General features: G+C 42.7%; 1 long non-coding RNA gene across 1 annotated transcript in view; it reads right to left on the bottom strand.

Moving 5' to 3' along the window:
• The window catches only part of LOC140903793 (uncharacterized), a 250,047-nt gene that overhangs the window by 31,871 nt on the left and 197,676 nt on the right, over positions 1–20,500 (bottom strand). Inside the window, exon 2 of the long non-coding RNA XR_012156347.1 lies at positions 2,272–2,368. This is a non-coding gene — a long non-coding RNA (uncharacterized lncRNA). The remainder of the gene's footprint in view (positions 1–2,271; positions 2,369–20,500) is intronic.

The raw sequence follows: 20,500 nt of genomic DNA on the forward strand, positions 1-20,500 counted from the left end.
TCAACTAGAGCATATCTTTTGGGAAAATCTACTCTTGATTTTAAAATTTCCAGTGCTGGAAAATCCATTACAACCCTGGGTAAATAGTTTCAATGTTAAAAATATGCCCAGTATTTTCAGTCTCGTCTAACCTCAACATCCAGCCACTGGAATCTTAATGATGATCTTGTTATACCTTTGTTAGCTAGTTGAAGAGTCCTCCATTATCACATTTCTGTTCATCATGTAGGTATTTATAGATTGATCAAGTCACCCTTTAATCTTCTTTTGGTAAACTCTATAGATCAAGTGCTCTGAGTCTCCTCACTGTAAGGTATGTTTTGTAATCCTTCAGTCATGCTCACAGCTCTTCTCTGAACCCTCTCCAATTTATCAGCATCCTTCTTGAGGTTTGACAAAATCTATTTTCCATAACACATGTTAATTGTCATTAATTATATTGTCCTCTTCAAACTCTTCATTAATTGAATTTTGTGCCCACCATTCCATTATTTTGACTGTCAGATGGACAGGCCTATAACTCCCCCAGTCATCCCATTTATCTTTTTTAAATAATTGTCATATAAGCTTTTTTTTTTTTTTTTTTTTTGAGTCCTCTGGAACTTCCACAGTGTTCCAAGACTTTTATCGAAAATAAACATTAATGGTTTAGAGAGCTCTTCAGTGAGCCTTTTGAAAACTCTTGGATCCAGACTTCTTGATTTAAAAAGCTCTAACTTTAGTAGATTCTGTTTAATATCCTCCTTAGCTGCTGTTGGAATGGAAAATATTTCATTATCATGTGATATGACTACATCATCTGTTTTCCCCCTGAATACAGAATAGAAATATGTATTAACATGTCTGACTCCTCTGCATTATTAAAGACAAATCTACTATTTCTATTTAATAATGAACCAATACTACTGTTACAGTTCTTTTGTTGTTTATATACTTAAACTCCTTCTTTTGCTTAACTCTGCTGGCCACAGATTTCTCCTTGTGTGCTTTTAATTCCCTTACCAATTTCCGACAAGTCCCAGCTTCTAATTTATATCCCTTATCCATTTTTTGTTATATATTACTTTTTATTTCTAACGCTGTTTTCACTTGCAGTCTAAGTCAGGTTGTGTGTTTGTGGGGTTTTGTTTGCTTGTTTGTTTTCTGTGTGTTGTGTGTTTTGTGTTTTAAACCAATTTTTGTCTGATGGCTTTTTGGGCATTTAGTGAAATGTCCTTAAACAATTCTCAATTTTCATTCACATTTTTATTTTGAAATTATTTCTTCTGACTCATTTGGCTCATGATTGTTTTCAGCTTTGTGAAACTAACACTTTTAAAGCAATGTGTGTGTCTATTTATTGCTGGCTGGGACTCTATTCAGTTTGCACATAACAAATATAATCAAGTTACGATCACTTGAAACTAATTCTAAATTAAAAAAAAAAGATAAAGAAGATTTTTTTTGAGGTGTGGGCGGGCATTCCCATTTCCTAATTGAACCTTCCCACCAAGCCCATGGACTTCTCTATAGTACTGCAACAGCAGGGCAGCAGAAGCCCCAGTCTGTCATCCCATTACAGCATCCTTCTTTTTATCCTGACGTGCTGATCAGCCTATCATCTATGATTCTGCGTTTGCTGCATTCCCCCTTTGTGTGTATGAAATAATTACGTTAAACATTGCACCACCCAACAATCACTTTCTTGCCTGACATGTCCACAAAATATCTCTGCATGCTCTAGCGCCGGGCTTCTCCATGGACTAGTGTGACATTACCCAGGATACAATGTGGATTGATCAATAGCTGTGTCCTCTCAATTTTCCATCCTGGGGTGCCTTTTACTCTGCTTCACTGTAAGAGCAACCACTCCTACTCTGCTCTAACACAGCCTCCAGCATGTAAATTACTCACACCTATGTTGCATAAATTACATTGCATGACAACACCAGCAAACTCCCATTCCCAGACATTCCACAGAAACGTGTGTCTTGTACTGCCCAGAAACCTCCTGGACCATACAAGCTCATATAAAATTCATCATTTCATGAATTGAAATACGCACAATTCCTGTTATCTCAAATAGAATTTCCCAAACCCTTCAATCCAAACACACACTGGTTTAGATAAAACCATAAAAATAAGTTTATTAACTACAGAAAGTTAGATTTTTAAGTGATTACTAGTAATGAGGCATAAAAGCCAGAATAAGTTACAAAAAAATAAAAGGTAAAATGCAACTAATATCTATCTTAATAAGCTAAATGAATTCACAGAAAAGGTATCTCTCACCACATGTTACAGCAGTCTCACTGGTTGAACTCCTTCAGTCAGGATCCCTCCGTCAACCCAGTGATGTTTTCTTTGTCCTTCAAATGTTGTTGATACTCTGAGCAGAGAGAAAGGGAGAGATATTTTTTTTGTGTCCCCTGCTTTCACTTCTTATACTTATTTTTCTCTTTGAAAATTTGCTCCAGCTGAGGTTCAGGAGACAAAATATGTAGGGAAAGGAACCTCCAGCTGTTCTCTTTGCCAAGACATAAATTTATTGCTTACACCCTTTGTCCCGCAAAAGAATGGTCAATTAACTGAGTGATAGTCCATTTGATTTCTTTGACACATGGCTGAGGTGTCAGTATGCCTTTTATTTCTGAGGAACTGGTTTGTGGTGGTTTGAAATATGTCTCAGTAACATCATGCAGTAGAATCTTAACTTTACATACAGTGTTGCCACACATTTTACCAGGACAATGATGATCAGCAAATTATGAGTTTTCAAATGATACTTCACAAGGCATATGTGATACATTAACAGGGGGTGAGGTGGGAAGTAGCTCCCTTTTATGGATACCTAACCAGCCAGTTAGCTGTAAAATCCCTCTTGGTCTGTTCTCTGATTGCTTTACGTGTACAGGGTTAACAAGCCCACAGGTAAAAGAAAAGGAGTGGGCACCTGATCAAAAGAGCCAATGGGAAGGTAGTACTTTTTAAAATTGGGAAAGAAACTTTCCTTTTGTCTGTTGTTCTCTGGGCAGCAGGGACACAGGGAAGTAATGCTGTAATCATCTTTAAATCAGGTATGATTATAGATTATCAATTCATACCTCAAACCTACTAATCTGGAACCTCAGATATGTAAGTAAAATTAGAGAATGTCCAAAAAAATGCAATGTTTGCTTCTATCAGCATGCCTTCCAATTTTTAGATGCTTTTGTTTGCTTCATGCATTGCATGATGTAGCATGCCTTCCACAGGTAGGGCAGACTTAAAATGAAATACATCAAACGCTAGAAATGGAGAAAACATCATTCTTATGAAGATCATATATTAATATATTCATTATTAATCACCTTTATGAGAGAATGGAAACTGATTTGATAGTGTTTTCTCACAGTGGCTCTAAAGAAACTTGAGATGGCACACGTTGTGTTCTGACCACACTGTCTCTCACACAATTAAAGTAGTCATAACAGCTCCATGCTACCCTCTGCTTTCATAATCAGAAAAGGAGCTGAAACTTGCCAACCCCACCCATGTGGAGGGAACTTCTGTGGAAGATCCTTTGTTAGTGGGGAGCAGTGCTGCAAGTAGGGCAGTACGGTACTGTATGCCATACCAGTAAGATATTTATAGCTGGTACTCCATACCAGAAAGACATTGGAGGAGCAGAACTTGGGGGCACCCGGCAGCTCCTCCAGCACAGGTGTACCGCCCCCCACCCTTTCCTCTGGTGGGGCTGCTGTACAGACTCCAGACAGGACTCAGGAGAAGCAGCTGCATGGAAGGGCTGGGTTCGGGGCTAGGGGGTGGGGCTGGGGGCGGTTCTGCTGCTTTTGCTGCTGTGGTTCCGGAGAGCCCTGCAGTTCAGAAGTCTCCAGTGCAGCGGGAGGAGGACAGAGCCCCCCCCCACCAGGTAAAGTAGGATGAATCATGGGGAGGAGAGGGGTAGAGTGCAGGGCCCCGGCTGGGGGCAGGGCAGGGAGGAATCACATGAGGAGCTAGGTGGGGAGGTCACATGCCTCCTCCCCTTTAGCTGGTGCAGCATATCAATAATAAATTAATTCCACTTGCACCACTGACAGGGAGGGGTGTGGTGGAGGCCAGAAGGGGTGGGTTTGGGCACAGTTGATGATCCCTCCTCCTCCCTCACCAAGTCTGTACTGGAGAGGTGTGGCGTGGGGAAGCAGCCTCTGAGTCAATTCATGTCCAAAGCATAGAGCTCTCCAAAAGAGTGTCTGGTGATATCAGTGGCCAGAAGAACCCTGGTCTTCCAGGTACCAGAGATTTTTTAAATTGTAGGGCTGAGAGGGCAGTCACAGAAGCAACACTGCAGCAGTTTGGACTCCCTTTTAGGGGGCTTTGTAGGCACTGACTTGCATGAAGCATGTGGCAGCAGGACTTGAGTGGAAGGCATGCTGATAGAAGGCCAGAGAGGGCTGGTAGGGGCTAGGTATCAGTACAGAAGTAGCTGGCCTCCATGTGAATGGTCTGTGCCTCTGTAGATTTCCTGGAAGCTTCATGGATCAATGGCTCTAGAGGGTGGAATGCCTGGCTAGTTTCACAGGCAAGCTCGAGGGTGTGGTGCAAAATCCTTCCTTCCTGATGAAAGTCCAAACTTGCAGAGGGGAATGAGCTAGCATTTAGGGATGATTCTGACCCACTGCCCCAGCCCCTACAAGCCATTCCTGGTGTGTAAAGCAGGAGAAATACCCTATCTATCCTTTCCTTTATTATCCAATGTAGTTTTAAACTTGCTAGGGAATGGAGAATCCACCACTTCACTAGGAAGATTACTGGTAAAGGCTTATAGATTTTGTAGTCAATAAGTTTTTTCCTGATGTTCAGCCTAAATTTTACTTTTCTGTAGTTCATCCCATGACTCCTGGTTATTATTCCCTTCCAACATGCTAAACTAGTCTTCTCCTTCCTTGACATTTACATCAATCATGTAAGTGTAGATTGTTAACTCATCTTCAATTTCGCTGTTTTCTCGATTTCCAGGTGGAAACTTGCTGAAAAGGGGTCATGATGAGGGGTGGATATTAGTGGAAAAATTGCAGATCTGTTTGATTCATGTTTGTTTGTTACAGTTTTTATATAGTGCCAGCTGTGTGCTATGAAGCTTGACATGTATGATGACAAACAGGTTCTGAAGAGCTTGTAAACCAAATAAACAATATGAAGATGAAAGATGGGGTAACTGGTACATAATTAAAAGCAGAATAGAATCCACAATTGTAGTCCATGCACTTCTCTGACATCATGAGCTGCTGTCTGAGTTGCTAGATACCCTGTAAAGATGGGCAGGAATTGTGGTCATAGGAATTGGGATCCACTCATCAACAGTTAAGGGAAAGGACTGCATAAAGGGTGTGTACACCGTAACTTCATAAAGGTGGTGCTGCAGGTACTGGATTCCAGGCACACAGGGACTCTGGGATGCTTCCTGCTTTTCTTAGGCACAAAACCTTGTAGAGGTGCCTCTGGGACAGAGTGGCACCCACCTCCCATAACTCTAGCCTGTGCAAATGGCAACAATCTGGCTCCAAGTGATTAGGTTGTGAAATTTAGTACATCTTGTTAGTTCCACAATTTTTATTTAGTTCATTCTTTGTGTGGGTTTTCTCACATCTATCTTCTTCATGCTTCATTGTGAGAAGGCTAGCGTTATAGAGCCAGTTTTCCCATTCCTAGTTTGTTGTATAAAAAAGATGAATCATATCTGCTTGAATTGGGCACTTCTTTGAGATAAAGGTCACAATTTGCGCTACAGAACTCTCTTCTTCCCTGAAATTCAGTTTCTTAAACTTGGTGACCATGAAAGACTGATTTATATTGCTATGGTAGAGTGGTTTATGCTATGCCTGAAATTGAACAAAAAAATAAAAAAAAGAACTTGTTTGCAGTGTGCAGCAGAACTAATTCAAAAAAAAAAAAGTTTGAAACCTTGAAGTTGGGATGGAAATAGTTAGCCCTGAAAAAGCCCATTTTTATAGCAAAAGAGTCATCTGTAGCTCAGTGGAAAATAATACAGTGCAGCCTACTTTAAGTGACATAAGGCTATGCTGTCTGTCCAACTGAATGAGGAGAAAACATTTTGTTAAATAAGACTAGTTTTGAAATTACTAATCTTCATGTTGCAGCCATTCAGTTGTAATTTCAGTGACATTGGAAATAGTCTTTTCCTTTTACACAACATAAAATAGGGACAAGAATTTTCTGAGCAAAGGAGAGATGTTATATACATAGAGAACAATTTAGGCCATTTTATAGTGCTATTTCCTGAGGACAATTTCTGTGCCCTGGTCTACACTACAAGTTTAGATTGAATTTAGCAGCGTTAGATCCATTTAACCCTGCACCTGTCCACACGACGAAGCCATTTTTGTCAACTTAAAGGGCTCTTAAAATTGATTTCTCTACTCCTTCCCGATGAGGGGATTAGCACTGTTGATTTCTGAAATCAACATCGCTGGGTCGAATTTGGGGTAGTGTGGATGCAATTCGACGGTATTGGCCTCCGGGAGCTATCCCAGAGTGCTCCATTGTGACTGCTCTGGACAGCACTTTCAACACAGATGCACTAGCCAGGTATACAGGAAAAGCCCCAGAAACTTTTGAATTTCATTTCCTGTTTGGCCAGCATGGTTTGCTCATCAGCAAAGGTGACCATGCAGTCCCAGAATCACAAAAGAGCAGGAGGTACTGGATCTGATCACTGTATGGGGAGACGAATTCATGCCATCAGAACTGCATTCCAAAAGACAAAATGCCAATATATTTGCCAAAATCTCCAAGGGCATGATGGACAGACGCTACAACAGGGACCCATAGCAGTGCCACGTGAAAATTAAGGAGCTCAGGCAAGCCTACCAAAAACCTAAAGAGGCAAACGGCCGCTCCAAGTCAGAGCCCCAGACATGCCGCTTCTATGATGAGCTGCATGCAATTCTAGGGAGTGCCCCTACTACTACCCCACCCCGTCCATGGACACTTGCAAGGGGGGAGTCTCATGCAACAGGCATGAGGATTTTGGGGACGAGGAAGATGAGGAGGAGGAGGAAGATAGCGCACAGCAGGCAAGTGGAGAAACAATTCTCCCCAACAGCCAGGAACTGTTTATCACCCTGGAGCCAATACCCTCCCAACCCTCACAAGGCGGGCTCCTGGACCATGAAGCTGGAGAAGGCACCTCTGGTGAGTGTACCTTTGTAAATATAATACATGGTTTAAAAGCAAGCATTTTTAATGATTAATTTGCCCTGAAGACTTGGGATGCATTCGTGGCCAGTACAGCCCCTCCTTTTAAATAGCCAACCCAACGGGTGCTTGGTATGGGAAAGGAGAGCGCTTCTGTTTGAAACCATTCCCACATGTTAAGAAGGTTGAAGAAGCTGAAAGACTGTGGCTTACCATGCTCCTTGCAAGCCGAATTCTGTTGCCTGGCCCTGCATGTGTGATCTCTCACACCAAACCGGCAGGCCCTCAATATAAGAGGCAAAATACGACCTTGTACTGAAAGCACATGTGCTATGTAATGTTAACAGTTTGGTTCACCGTGCAAGAGTCTACCCATTGTTCTCTAAAATGCGTCTTTTTAAATACTATGCTCCCTTTTTTCCCCTCCCACAGCTGCAAATGTTTCAATGCTCCCCCATCATCTCCATCCCCAAGGCTAGTGCAGATTAGAACACACAAAAAAAACCACATTTGAGATTAAATGTTCTCAGAGCTCATGCAGTCCTCCCACACTGAAAGAGCTCAGCAGAATGTGTGGAGGCAAACAATGTCAGAGTCCAAGGAAGCAGAAAATGAACACAAGGACAGGAGGGACGAACAAGATGAGAGGTGGCGGGAGCAAGATGAGAGGGGGTGGCAGCGTAATGAGAGGAAGCAGGATGCAATGCTGAGGCTACTGGGGGATCAAACTTACATGCTCTGGCGTCTGGTGGAGCTGCAGGAAAGGCAGTAGGAGCACAGACTACCGCTGCAGCCCCTGTGTAACCACCTGCCCTCCTCCTCAAGTTCCATAGCCTCCTCACCCAGATGCCTAAGAACGCGGGGGGTGGGGGGCTCTGGGCACCCAACCACTCCAACCAAGAGGACTGCCTAAGCAAAAGAAGGCTGGCATTCAATAAGTTTTGAAGCACAGTGTTGCCTTTTCCATCCCTCATCCAACACCCTACCTGGTTCTTCCCTCCTCACCCACCCCTCCTGGGCTACCTTGGCAGTTATTCCCCTATTTGTGTGATGAATTAATAAAGAATGCATGACTTTGAAACAAAATGACTTTATTGCCTCTGCAAGCAGTGATTGAAGGAGGGAGGGTGGTTGGCTTACAGGGAAGTAGAGTGAACCAAGAGGGTGGGTTTTCATCAAGGAGAAACAAACAGAACTGTCACACCATAGCTTGGCCAGTCATGAAACTAGTTTTCAAAGCTTCTCTGATGCACAATGCGCCCTGCTGTGCTCTTCTAATCACAGAGCTGCGTATTAGCCCCATACAGTGATCAGATCCAGTACCACCTCTGTCTGGCTGCATGTAATCAGTGGCCAGGTGATTTGCCTCAACTTCCCACCCCACCATAAACATCTCCCCACTTACTCTCACAGATATTGTGGAGCACAAAGCAAGCAGCAATTAAATTGGAAACATTGGTTTTGCTGAGGTCTAACCGAGTCAGTAAACTGTGCCAGCGTGCTTTTAAACGTCCAAATGCACATTCTACCACCATTCTGCTCAGCCTATAGTTGAACAGCTCCTTACTTCTGTCCAGGGTGCCTGTGTATGGCTTCATAAGCCATGCCATTAAGGGGTAGGCTTGGTCCCCAAGGGATTTCAACATCCCCAACAGTTATTTTCTGGTCTGGGAAGTAAGTCCCTTCCTGCAGCTGTTCAAACAGACCAGAGTTCCTGAAGATGCGAGCGTCATGTACCTTTCCCAGCCATCCCACGTTGATGTCGGTGAAACGTCCCTTGTGATCCACCAGTGCTTGCAGCACCATTGAAAAGTACCCCTCGTGGTTTATGTACTGGCTGCCAAGGTGGTCCGTTCCCAAGATAGGGATATGCGTTCTGTCTATTGCCCCACCACAGTTAGTGGATGGCCTTGCTGCAATGGGATTCCCTTTGACCTACACATTTCCCAGAGTCACTACCCTTGATAGCAGCAGCTCAGTGATTTCGCTGGCTACTTGCATCACAGCAGCCCCCACAATAGATTTGACCACTCCAAATTGCTTCACAACTGACGAGTAGCTGTCTGGCATTGCAAACTTCCAGAGGGCTATTGCCACTCGCTTCTCAACTGTGAGAGCTGCTCTCATCTGGTATTCTTGCATTTCAGGGCAGAAGAAAGCAAGTCACAAAGTTCCATGAAAGTGCCCTTACACATGCAAAAGTTTCACAGCCACTGGGAATCATCCCAGACCTGCAACACTATATGGTCCCACCAGTATGTGCTTGTTTCCCAGGCCCAGAATTGGCTTTCCACGGCATGAGCCTGCCCCATTGCCACCAGGATGTCCAAATTGCCATGGCCCGTGCTTTGAGACAAGTCTATGTCTATGTCCTCTTCACTCTTGTCACCGCGCTGCCGTCGCCTCCTCGCCTGCTTTTGCAGGTTCTGGTTCGGCACATACTGCAGGATAATGTGCTAGGTGTTTACAATGCTCATAACTGCCATGGTGATCTGAGCAGGCTCCATGCTTGCCGTGGTATGGCATCTGCAGGAGAGCAGGAGAGCAGAGTTGTATTGGAAGCAGTGGCTAAAGATGGATGCCACGAAAATAGATATTTATAGAGAATGACGAGAGGTCCTGCGAGGTGGATTCATGAGAGCAAGAGAGCAGAGTTGCAGCGGAAGCGGTGTATGATGACGGTTAGCAGTCCTAGTGGACCGTCTGCTGCCAGCAGCACCCAGGACATAACAGTGGCGGTGTCGGTAAGCTGAGCTGAGCGGGCTGCATGCTTGCCAGGGTATGGCGTCTGCATGGAAAAAAGGCACGAAACAATTGTCTGCCTTTGCTTTCACGGAGGGAGGGGCGACTGACAACATGTACCCAAAACCACCCGCGACGATGTTTTTGCTCCATCATGCATTGGGAGCTTAACCCAGAATTCCAATGGGTGGCGGAGACTGCAGAAACTGTGGGATAGCTACCTACAGTGCACCACTCCGTAAGTCAATGCTAGCCATGGTAGTGAGGATGCACTCCACCGACTTACTGCACTTAGTATGGACTTACGCAATCGACTGTATAAAATTGATTTCTAAAAGTTGTCTTCTTTAAGATTGACCTAATTTCATAGTGTAGACATACCCTGTGTCTATCCACTGAATAAGAAATGCTGTAGCACCCATGTGTGGACTTGAGTACTCTTAAAAATCACTGTAGATTATACTTGTGTAAAACTTTTGTAATGAAGCCTAAAACTTCTGCAACAAAACTCAGTTTGTGTTGGGCCTGCTGGTGAAAGCAACTGAAGCTCATATGAAACTTGAGCTCAATCTCCTAAGGTGCAAATCACCCTCAATGGTGGGCTGAGTGCTCTGAGGAGGATTTGTCCCTTAATGAGGAGTAAGCAATGATTGCTTTCAGTTGGTAAAATTCTTTTAATGTGTGCTAGCTAGGTATGAACTTAAAGACAACCTAAAAAAGTAGTAGTACCAGTACATGATTTAAGATGACAGTATTCTAGGGTTTTTTTAGGAGTCACTGTTAAAATAAAACTGCTTGCTATGTCTGGATAAGGCAATGCTAATCTCTAGTTTTCTCCAGGCCTTAGTATGAGATCAGAGTGTGAATTTCTTGCTTTCATTCTGGCATTTCCTGCACCAATTACATGGGTGATGTGATGCTTTTCTTTGTAGATTCTACAGGAGTAGCTGAATGGTTTACAACTACAGAATGACTATGATTGTTCACTAATATATAGCCCAAACAACTATGTACAAAGGGGTAAATTAAACAGTGGGCTTTTCACAAGTTTATACCACAGCCTCTCCATTTGTAATGTTTTATACATTACCTCTAGGGGTTTTTTTGTAAGGGCAGTGAATATTTAAAATCTATATTGATCTCACAAATCGTATGTATCTTGGGGATATCATTTGTAAAGATAGATGTAGAAATTTTGAAGGGGCAACTTGCCTGGCCTAATTTTGAACCTATTCAAACATCATCGGTTTAAAAATTTGACTCAGACATTATTGGGTTTGCTCGTTGCAAAGATGTCTGTGATTATAGAATCAGGAGGAGGAGGAGGGGAGAGAAAATTGCAATAGAAAGAATCAGATAAAAATAGAGCACAGAGGGGGCTGAGTGAAAAACAAATACCGGGAGACTGAAAATGGGAGCAGAGAAACACACAGAAAGAGAATTCTAATGGAAAAAATGCATACAGCATATAGGGCCTGATCATATACCTTTGATTTCAGCAGTTCAGGCTTATAGGCAGACATAAACCATGTACTGGCTCAAATTTTTAAGGGAGGGTTTTAAGTATCTAATACGTTTTTTTTAAATCATCAAACTCTTTGCAGCAGGGGTGGGGATGAGGGAGAGAGAATGGTTCATGAACTCAGATTAGTTGTACAAACTCCAAACGTACTGTAGTCTGAAGTCCATAAACCCTCACTCTGAGAAATGCTCATTCCGAAATTAAAAGCACAAGTTTAAGTGATATGCTAACTGAGAAATGGTCACATGAAGTTTATAAAAAGCTTTGGGTCATTACATATATAATACTGGAACATCTGTTCATCCTAAAAATTTATTTATATATATATATATATATATATATATATATTAATATTAAATTTTAGGGTGACCAGACTTCCCAATATTATGCAGACCATCCCGATCTTTGGGGCTTTGTCTTATATAGGACCGTATTACCCCCCGCCCTAGGACCCTATTACCCCTCGCCCCCATCTCAATTTTTCACACTTGCTATCTGGTCACCCTAATATATATATAGTTTAGTTTATAGTGATTGTAACACACTTATAACATGTATCAGACATAAGTAATGTGTGTTACATGAATGGTTATATGATATGGTGATAAGTAACCTGCTGGACTCGAACAATCTAACTATTTTTAACCGTTCACTAAAATATACGTTGATTGTGTATTAACTCTCTTTATAAACGTTGTATGTCTTCATTATTATTTATTTGCCATTCAAAAATAAGACTTTAATATAAAGTTCCATGTATAAAAATGTGATCTGAGAGAAAAGATGTAGTTAAATATAATATGGCAAAGCAAAAGTCTCATTATACAGTACATTATACCCACTCTCATTATATAGTACATAAAAACAATGAAGCTGAGCCTGCATTCCCTGCTCAGGCAAAACTGCTTTGGATAGGGAAGACTGCCTGAAAAAGGAATGCAGGCTTAAGCTCTTAGTCAAGAGTCCAGGGGGCCAACATAACGCACAATAAGTAGTACCTTACTCTTTGTGTAGTCATAGTAATGGGAAATTCGTATTCTACTACTCCTACTCAACATGAGTAACTGAATCTGGCATTTCAGATTTTCTGGTTCAGTTCACAGACTCATAGAATTTAAGGCTCTAAGGGATCCTCATGATCATCTAGTCTGCGCATCACAAGCCACAGAACCTCACGCACCCACTCCTGCAATAGGCTCATAACCCCCAGCTGAGTTACTGAATTCCTCAAATCATGATTTAAAGACTTCAAGTTACAGAGAATCTACCATTTAATCTAGTTCAAACTACCAAGTCACCTGCGCCTCACACTGTGGAGGAAGGGGAAAAAACCTCAGGGTCTCTGACAATCTGACGTGGGGGGAAATTCTTTACCAACCCCAAATATCGTTATAAGTTAGACCAAGGGTTGGCAACCTTCAGCACTCAGCCCATCAGGATAATTTGCTGGCGACATGCTGGCTTCTGCTTCCCGCAGCTCCCATTGGCCGGGAACAGTGAACCGTGGTCACTGGGAGCTGTGGGTAGCTGTGCCTCAGGATGGTCAATGTAAAAAAAAAATGTCTTATGGCCCACCAACCTGACAGGCTGCATGTCGAAGGTTGCCGACCCCTGAGTTAGACTCTGAGCATATGGGCAAGACCCACCAGCCATACACCTGAGAAAAAATTCTCTGTAGTAACTCAGACCCCCCTCCTCCCAATCTAGTGTCCCGTCATCAGCTGTTGGAGATATTTGCTAATAGCACACACAGATAGGCCATATGCCATTGCAGGCAACCACATCATATCAAGGTCAGTCTTGAAACAAGTTAGGATTTTTTGCCTCCTCTATGACCCTTGGCAGGCTGTTCAGTTAAGCATCACTGACTTTTCCAAACTGTATCAATCTTATACAAAGTGCTTTGATCTGAAAATTAGACTGGAAAATGTGGGAAGTTATTATATGTCTGGCGCTTTCTACTTTTATCATGCCAAGAAATATGATAAGCACAGTCCTTTGGTGATTCCACTTCCAGTCCTGCCTCAACCTAGGACATGCAGAGCCACAAAAATTCATTGACTGAACATATTGAAGTTCAAAGGTGCAGTTCAGTGAAACATCTGGGTGAAGATAAGAGTCCATTTTTTTTTCCAGAACTGGTTCAGCCATCCTTAGTTCAGATACAACTGCTCAGCCCTTCCTAACATAGTTGCAAAGGCTAGAAAAGAATTAAATACCCCCTTCCCACCTTGTGCAAACCACAGATGGAAAAATGTTGCAGAGGAAGAGGCTTAGTGACTGACACTTTCAAACTATTTCTCAAATGTGTGAGTTCCACAAGTTCAGTTTGAAATATATTTTGGAAAAGTTCCAGCTGGTCCCTTTGCCCCGTGCCCAGACAGAAAAGAAAGTGATGATAAGGCACACAGCCTCCAGGTCCTTCTCACAAGTCCTAGTCTCCGCTGTCGCTTACTGCTCTGGTAAGAACTTTTTGGGAAGTTAATGGTAACTTCCCCTCTTTTAATTGAAAAGGAGTAGTAACTGCCATCTACCCCTTCCTGTCTTTTGGGAGTAACCGAAATTAGTAAGGGAGGTAGTGTGGTCTAGAGAAGATTGCACTAGGATACAGAAGACCTGGGCTTTTTCCCCAACTCTGTTACTGGCTTGCTAGGTGACCTTGGTCAAGTCACTTTGCCTCATTTTCTCTGTTTCTCCATCTGTAAAATTGGGAGAAATAATATTTACTACATCCTTTGTAAAGTGGTTTAAAATCTACTGATAAAAATTATTTATTTAAAAACCTATTTAGCAGCTAGGTATTTATTATGTAAGAGCACCCAAAAAGGGCCACTGCCCACCTATTTCTAGAAGACTCTTTAGAGGATAGATATTACAGCCTACCATCTGGTAGATCTTGTGAACATTTGCCCTGTAAGCTCTTTTGAGGGGAAACACTCCAGCATTCACTAGATTCAGGGAAAATTCTACATCTGGGCAATTTCCTTCTACACTATGAGCTGTTTCTCTTGAGTGCACTTCTCTCTGGCTAGAGATTGAATGAGTGTTTCCTAAAGTCTTTCTGGGAGTGTGGGGAAAGGGAGTGGAATTTCTGGAATCTTTGGTCACACAGCAAAGATAGGGATGGGGACAAACATTGTCCTTGGAAGAAGGCTGAGGTGAGGATGGTGCCCTTCCCTCTCAGATGACTTCATGAAGATTTATGGTCTATTGTTGAAGGCTTTGTGGTAAAAGGCATGGTTCTCCTAATCTTCCTGTGAAGAAGGAAGCCAGGGATTCTTCTCTCCCTGTCCCACGTGGTGAGAAAAGAGGGCAGAGATGCTGCTTTGCTCTTGGTCATAGGGGACAAAGGAAGGATTTTGGTGAATGTCTTTCTTTTCCACCTTACCTGTGGGACATACTGAAGTTGTGCTGTAGGGAATTCATCTCACTGGGGACATGGAGAAGGACCTGGGATGTTATCATTTCCCCTTTTCCCATAGGGGTCAGGACAGGGTATGTGTATGAGCCCCCTCCCTTATTTATGCTTTGTTGGGTGGAGAGGGAGCACTCTGGTCAGTGCAACTTCTGCCGGACTAATTCACAACTAATGTTTCACCAAGGTCTAAACAGAACATAAACCACAACAGGACTAACCTCTGTTTCTAATTTTGAACCCATGTTGTCTAAGTGGGTACAAAATTAGGTAAACAACACACACCCCTTTGCAGTGCCAACCTCAATGTATTACAGTGTATATGTGACAGGTTTCAAAGTAGCCGCTGTGTTAGTCTGTATCCACAAAAAGAAAAGGAGTACTTGTGGCACATTAGCGACTAGCACATTTATTTGGTGCCACAAGTACTCCTTTTCTTTTAGTATATATGTGGTGCATATAACCAAAGTCAAGGCATTTGGAAGGGAAAAGCACACTTCAGGTGAAAGAAAGCAATACCAGTTGAATACATCCGTCATTTACTTAGCTAAATGTCCATTTTGGCCATCTAAAAAACCCCAAACAAACGTCAGAATAGAGCAAACACTAAGGAAGAAATATGCAGCTATTAGTCCAACAGAGCAGATTACAGACTTCCATTAGGATCAATTAGATTTTCTCTCTTATGTCCAAAAATTGTGAATAAAAAGAACAAGATAATGAATACTTTACATTTATGTTTATAAACTTATACATTTCATCCAGAAAACACAAACTTCAATGTGTTTCATACTGTAGTAGGAGCACACTCTAATATAATGTCCATGCCTAGTGACATCTCTGAAGTTTGATGGTTGTTTTCAAAAAGTTTCTTCAAAATCCATTAAACTTTCAGAGTTTTGCATGTATTTAAGTAAATCTACTCTTCCTGTGTATACCAGCCACAAACGTGCATACAGAACTAAACAACTGATGAGTCTTGGTTTGTTTTGGAGATATCTGAGAGACCTAAGAAGTTTGACAAAAATTTGTTCAGCAGTTTTTGAAGTTATAAACCTTGAATAATTTTTCATGCATAGACAGTAGGACTTTCTGTTAGGTTCAATTACCTGATCTATGCCTTTGACTATAGAGGAGGTGCCGTGAAGCATTTAGCTAGAACTAAATTTACAAAGGTTGAAAGTTCAAGCAAACATTAAAGGCTTTAGGCAGTCTAAGAGAAAGTGCCTTCGATTCACTATGGTCTCTAGAAATGAGTACTGGCCTGGGAACTAGATACTCTGGAGTTCTATTCCTATTTTTTCCCAGTGATTAACCATAAATTTTAGCACTTTTTTTTTTTCAATAATGAGCATCTGAAGCTCCTGTTGATGTCAACTGGAGCAATGGGTGCTCAGCACCTCTGGAAATCTGGCCACTTGACTTTAATTTCTCTGCCTCTGTTTTACAGCTGGAAAATGAGATGATAATTTTCTTGGGGAATTAACATTTGTAAAGTCGTTTAAGATCCTTGGATGGCCAATGCCATAAAAATACAATTTGTTATAGGATTATATTAAGCTTTTTCAAATACAGTTAAAAATTGCCTTCCCACAAGATTTTTTCCTCACATTAGCTTGAAGTGAACTTTTCTACTGGTATATTATAAACCCCTTAATAATGTGATTTGTAGTGGAAACACTAACAACCCTTTAACTATAGTAGCACTATCAGACACTACTCTAATAATTGAACAATATCAATAATTTCAACACAAAATCTCCTCTGGATGCAAGTTGAGAATTTAGCAATTATGTCTCCCCAGGTTGCATTTGAGATCTAAAGTTATTTTTTTCTCTGACAGGTAAATAACCAGTTTCCCTTAATTAGACTAGATTATTGTAAATGAAAGAGTTACTGAAAACAGCAATGGAGTGGAATGTTGTCTTCCATCAAGAGCTGTATCATGTAAATGTCTTAAGGTGTCTAGTTACCATGATAAATAGGTTGTGGTACATGCACAGTTTAATTACTAACACTGAAATATGCTGAAATTGAAGTATTGCACATGGTAAGAGCTATTAATGCTGAAATGACCCATTTAATAGTGACCTGCGGTATCAAAGTATGGATTTAAATAGGTAATTAATAAAAGTCCATTTCTGAAAATGCTAACACAAGAGCTCAATAAAAATGCTAACTAGGTCTCAAATACCACAGACACTTTATTGACATTTTAATACGTATTACTTATGCTAAATACTTTTGTAGATCCAGAACTAAGGATGAGAGAATAACAATAGGCATGTTTCTCTGCTAGCAGTTAGCAGATCAGTAGTAAATTTAGTGGACTAGTTCACTTTTGTATGTTTTAATCCTTCTTATAATGGAGAAACACAGTGTGATTTCTTTTTGAAGCTGCATTATACAAAATGAACTCTTTTATCTCAGACTGCAGAGGACAAAAATTCTGATTTTCTTCTTTAAATAAAAAAACTAAGTAGTAATCATGAGACTATATTTTTAATGTCCAGGAGCTGAGCAAAGTGTGCTCTGCACTTAATGATCTAATGGCTAAAAGGGGTGCTCCTGGTACAAAGAGATCAGGTGTTGCATAACCTGCCAGGCTACCTCCATCTATAGATCTTGGCCCAAATCCACAAAGGGACATAGGCATTGTGACACTCAGCATCACACCACCTTACACTTAGGCTCCTAGAAAAATACCACAGGTATAACACTGTAATCCACAAAACCTGAGTTTGGTACCTAGGCTGCCAGTTCAATAAATGGAGAGAGATCGGCGCCTCAGATTGCAATCCACAAAAGCCAGCAAGCTAGGTGGGGAGCTGCCAGTGGGAGATGCTGACAACACGGGTATGTCCTAAGCCCCAGCACTCTCATGGAGATAGACTTACTAGGAGGTGCCTACATTTCAAGCTTGTTGTGTGACGACCAGTTTGAGAATCTGAGTTAGCGTGCTAAAAATAGTGTAGCAGCTGTGGAATGAGTGGCTAGCTGTCACAAATACTTGCCTATGGTTTCAGATGGGTACTTACTTGGGTAGCTAGCCCAGTTGTTGCTGTGGCTCCTAGGCGCGTACTCCTGAGTCCCGGCGCCCGCCATGGGCTGCAGAGTGGCTCCGCTAGGGCAGTGCTGGGGCAGGAGGGGCCCTGGGCATAGGGTGACCAGATGTCCCGATTTTATAGGGACAGTCCCAATTTTTGGATATTTTTCTTATATAGGCTCCTATTACTCCCCATCCCCTGTCTTGATTTTTCACATTTGCTGTTTGGTCACCCTACCTGACACTTCTGCGCCGAGGGTGAGTCGGCGCAACAGCCCCCCCTAGCTGCGCCGGGGGGTGTGTGCAAGCTGTGGGGAGGAGCTGGCCCCACTGCGGCAACCATCACTGCAACTTTGCATCCAGGAACAAACCTTTGAGTTGGGGGGAACTGGGCTGGGAAGAGAGCTGGGAAGCCGATCTCGTGGGGTAGAGCCGGGCATGAGACTTCAGGGAGCGGGGTAGGGGGGTAGAGGAACCGGGATGGGAAGGGAAAAGAGGGAGGGGGGAGCAGAGGTAGGCAGGGACGGCTTGGGTAAGGAGCCGTGGGCAGGCCAGGGCAGAGCCGGGAACAGGACCACTGGGGGCAGACTCGGGATCGGACTCAGGATCCAGCAGCCGCTGGTCCAACATCTACAGCAAAGGCGTTGGCAGCGGTGTCTGGCATCTGCCAGGGAAGTGCAGGGTGGGTCTGAGAACGGGGTGGGGAGGGTGTTTGAGGTTATTTTGATTTGGGGCTGGTGGCTGTTCTTTGGGGTCATGTGGCTGATCTCATTAGGGGATTATCTCTGATATTTGGAGATGGTTTGGGGGTGATGGGATAATTGGAGATAGGGGCTGGTAGCTGAGGATGGGGATGTGTTGCTGTTGGAACTGTTGTAAAGGGAACATGATGGAGTCTCACCAGAGATTTTATTTATGTTCGCTAATAATAATGCTGGTGGATGCTCCGTCACTGGCCATTTTTAAATCAGGATCTAAAGGATCCGCTGTGGGAATTGTTTTGGGGAAGTTCCGTGGCCTGTGTTATGCAGGAGGTCAGACTCACTAAATGATCACAATGGTCCCGTCTGGCCTTGGAATGTATGAATAAGAATATAATGCTCCAAAAAGAGCTTCAACTGGTGCATATGTAACATGTCAAAGAGGGACATACAAGCAATAGGGGATTATCATACATCCACAGATGTGGGTTTATAAAGCCCATGTGCACAGAGTAGGTAAATTTAATAATTATTTAGGTCACTGGTTAATGTTGGGACCCTCCCTCTCCCATATATTAGTACTCTGTTTGTTTCAGCCAGACTTTTAGTTGGGATTTTTCTTCATGTTCTGGGTGGGAAATTGGCAGAGGGATGGGGATTAGCTGGAACACAATGTCAAAATGAATTTGGCTCAGGGAGATTAAATGACTTGCTTAAGGAAACCCAATGAATCAGTGGCAAAGACAGAGATAGAACCCAGTGAGCTGCTCTAGCCTTTAGGCAACATTATTTAGGCATAAAGGGCCATATTTTTAAGGGAACCTCAGTTTGGCCTGCTTTTCAGATTGTTGCATATATAAATCATTATATGTGCAGAACTGTGTGCAGAAATTTTAGCTGTAGGCTTTAGGAATGGGTCAAACAGCTTGACTGCCTTTCAGTGTATTTATTGTCATGTCTTGGAAGTTCCTGGGAAGAGTTTTTACACAGAGATGAAGGATAGTCATAGAATCATAGAATATCAGGGTTGGAAGGGACCCCAGAAAGTCATCTAGTCCAACCCCCTGCTCAAAGCAGGACCAATTCCCAGTTAAATCATCCCAGCCAGGGCTTTGTCAAGCCTGACCTTAAAAACCTCTAAGGAAGGAGATTCTACCACCTCCCTAGGTAACGCATTCCAGTGTTTCACCACCCTCTTAGTGAAAAAGTTTTTCCTAATATCCAATCTAAACCTCCCCCACTGCAACTTGAGACCATTACTCCTCGTTCTGTCATCTGCTACCATTGAGAACAGTCTAGAGCCATCCTCTTTGGAACCCCCTTTCAGGTAGTTGAAAGCAGCTATCAAATCCCCCCTCATTCTTCTCTTCTGCAGGCTAAACAATCCCAGCTTCCTCAGCCTCTCCTCATAAGTCATGTGTTCCAGTCCCCTAATCATTTTTGTTGCCCTTCGCTGGACTCTCTCCAATTTATCCACATCCTTCTTGAAGTGTGGGGCCCAAAACTGGACACAGTACTCCAGATGAGGCCTCACCAATGTCGAATAGAGGGGAACGATCACGTCCCTCGATCTGCTCGCTATGCCCCTACTTATACATCCCAAAATGCCATTGGCCTTCTTGGCAACAAGGGCACACTGCTGACTCATATCCAGCTTCTCGTCCACTGTCACCCCTAGGTCCTTTTCCGCAGAACTGCTGCCTAGCCATTCGGTCCCTAGTCTGTAGCTGTGCATTGGGTTCTTCCGTCCTAAGTGCAGGACCCTGCACTTATCCTTATTGAACCTCATCAGATTCCTTTTGGCCCAATCTTCCAATTGGTCTAGGTCCTTCTGTATCCTATCCCTCCCCTCCAGCGTATCTACCACTCCTCCCAGTTTAGTATCATCCGCAAAG

The sequence above is a fragment of the Lepidochelys kempii genome, chromosome 1 (assembly GCF_965140265.1).
Source record: "Lepidochelys kempii isolate rLepKem1 chromosome 1, rLepKem1.hap2, whole genome shotgun sequence".
Taxonomy (NCBI): domain Eukaryota; kingdom Metazoa; phylum Chordata; order Testudines; family Cheloniidae; genus Lepidochelys; species Lepidochelys kempii.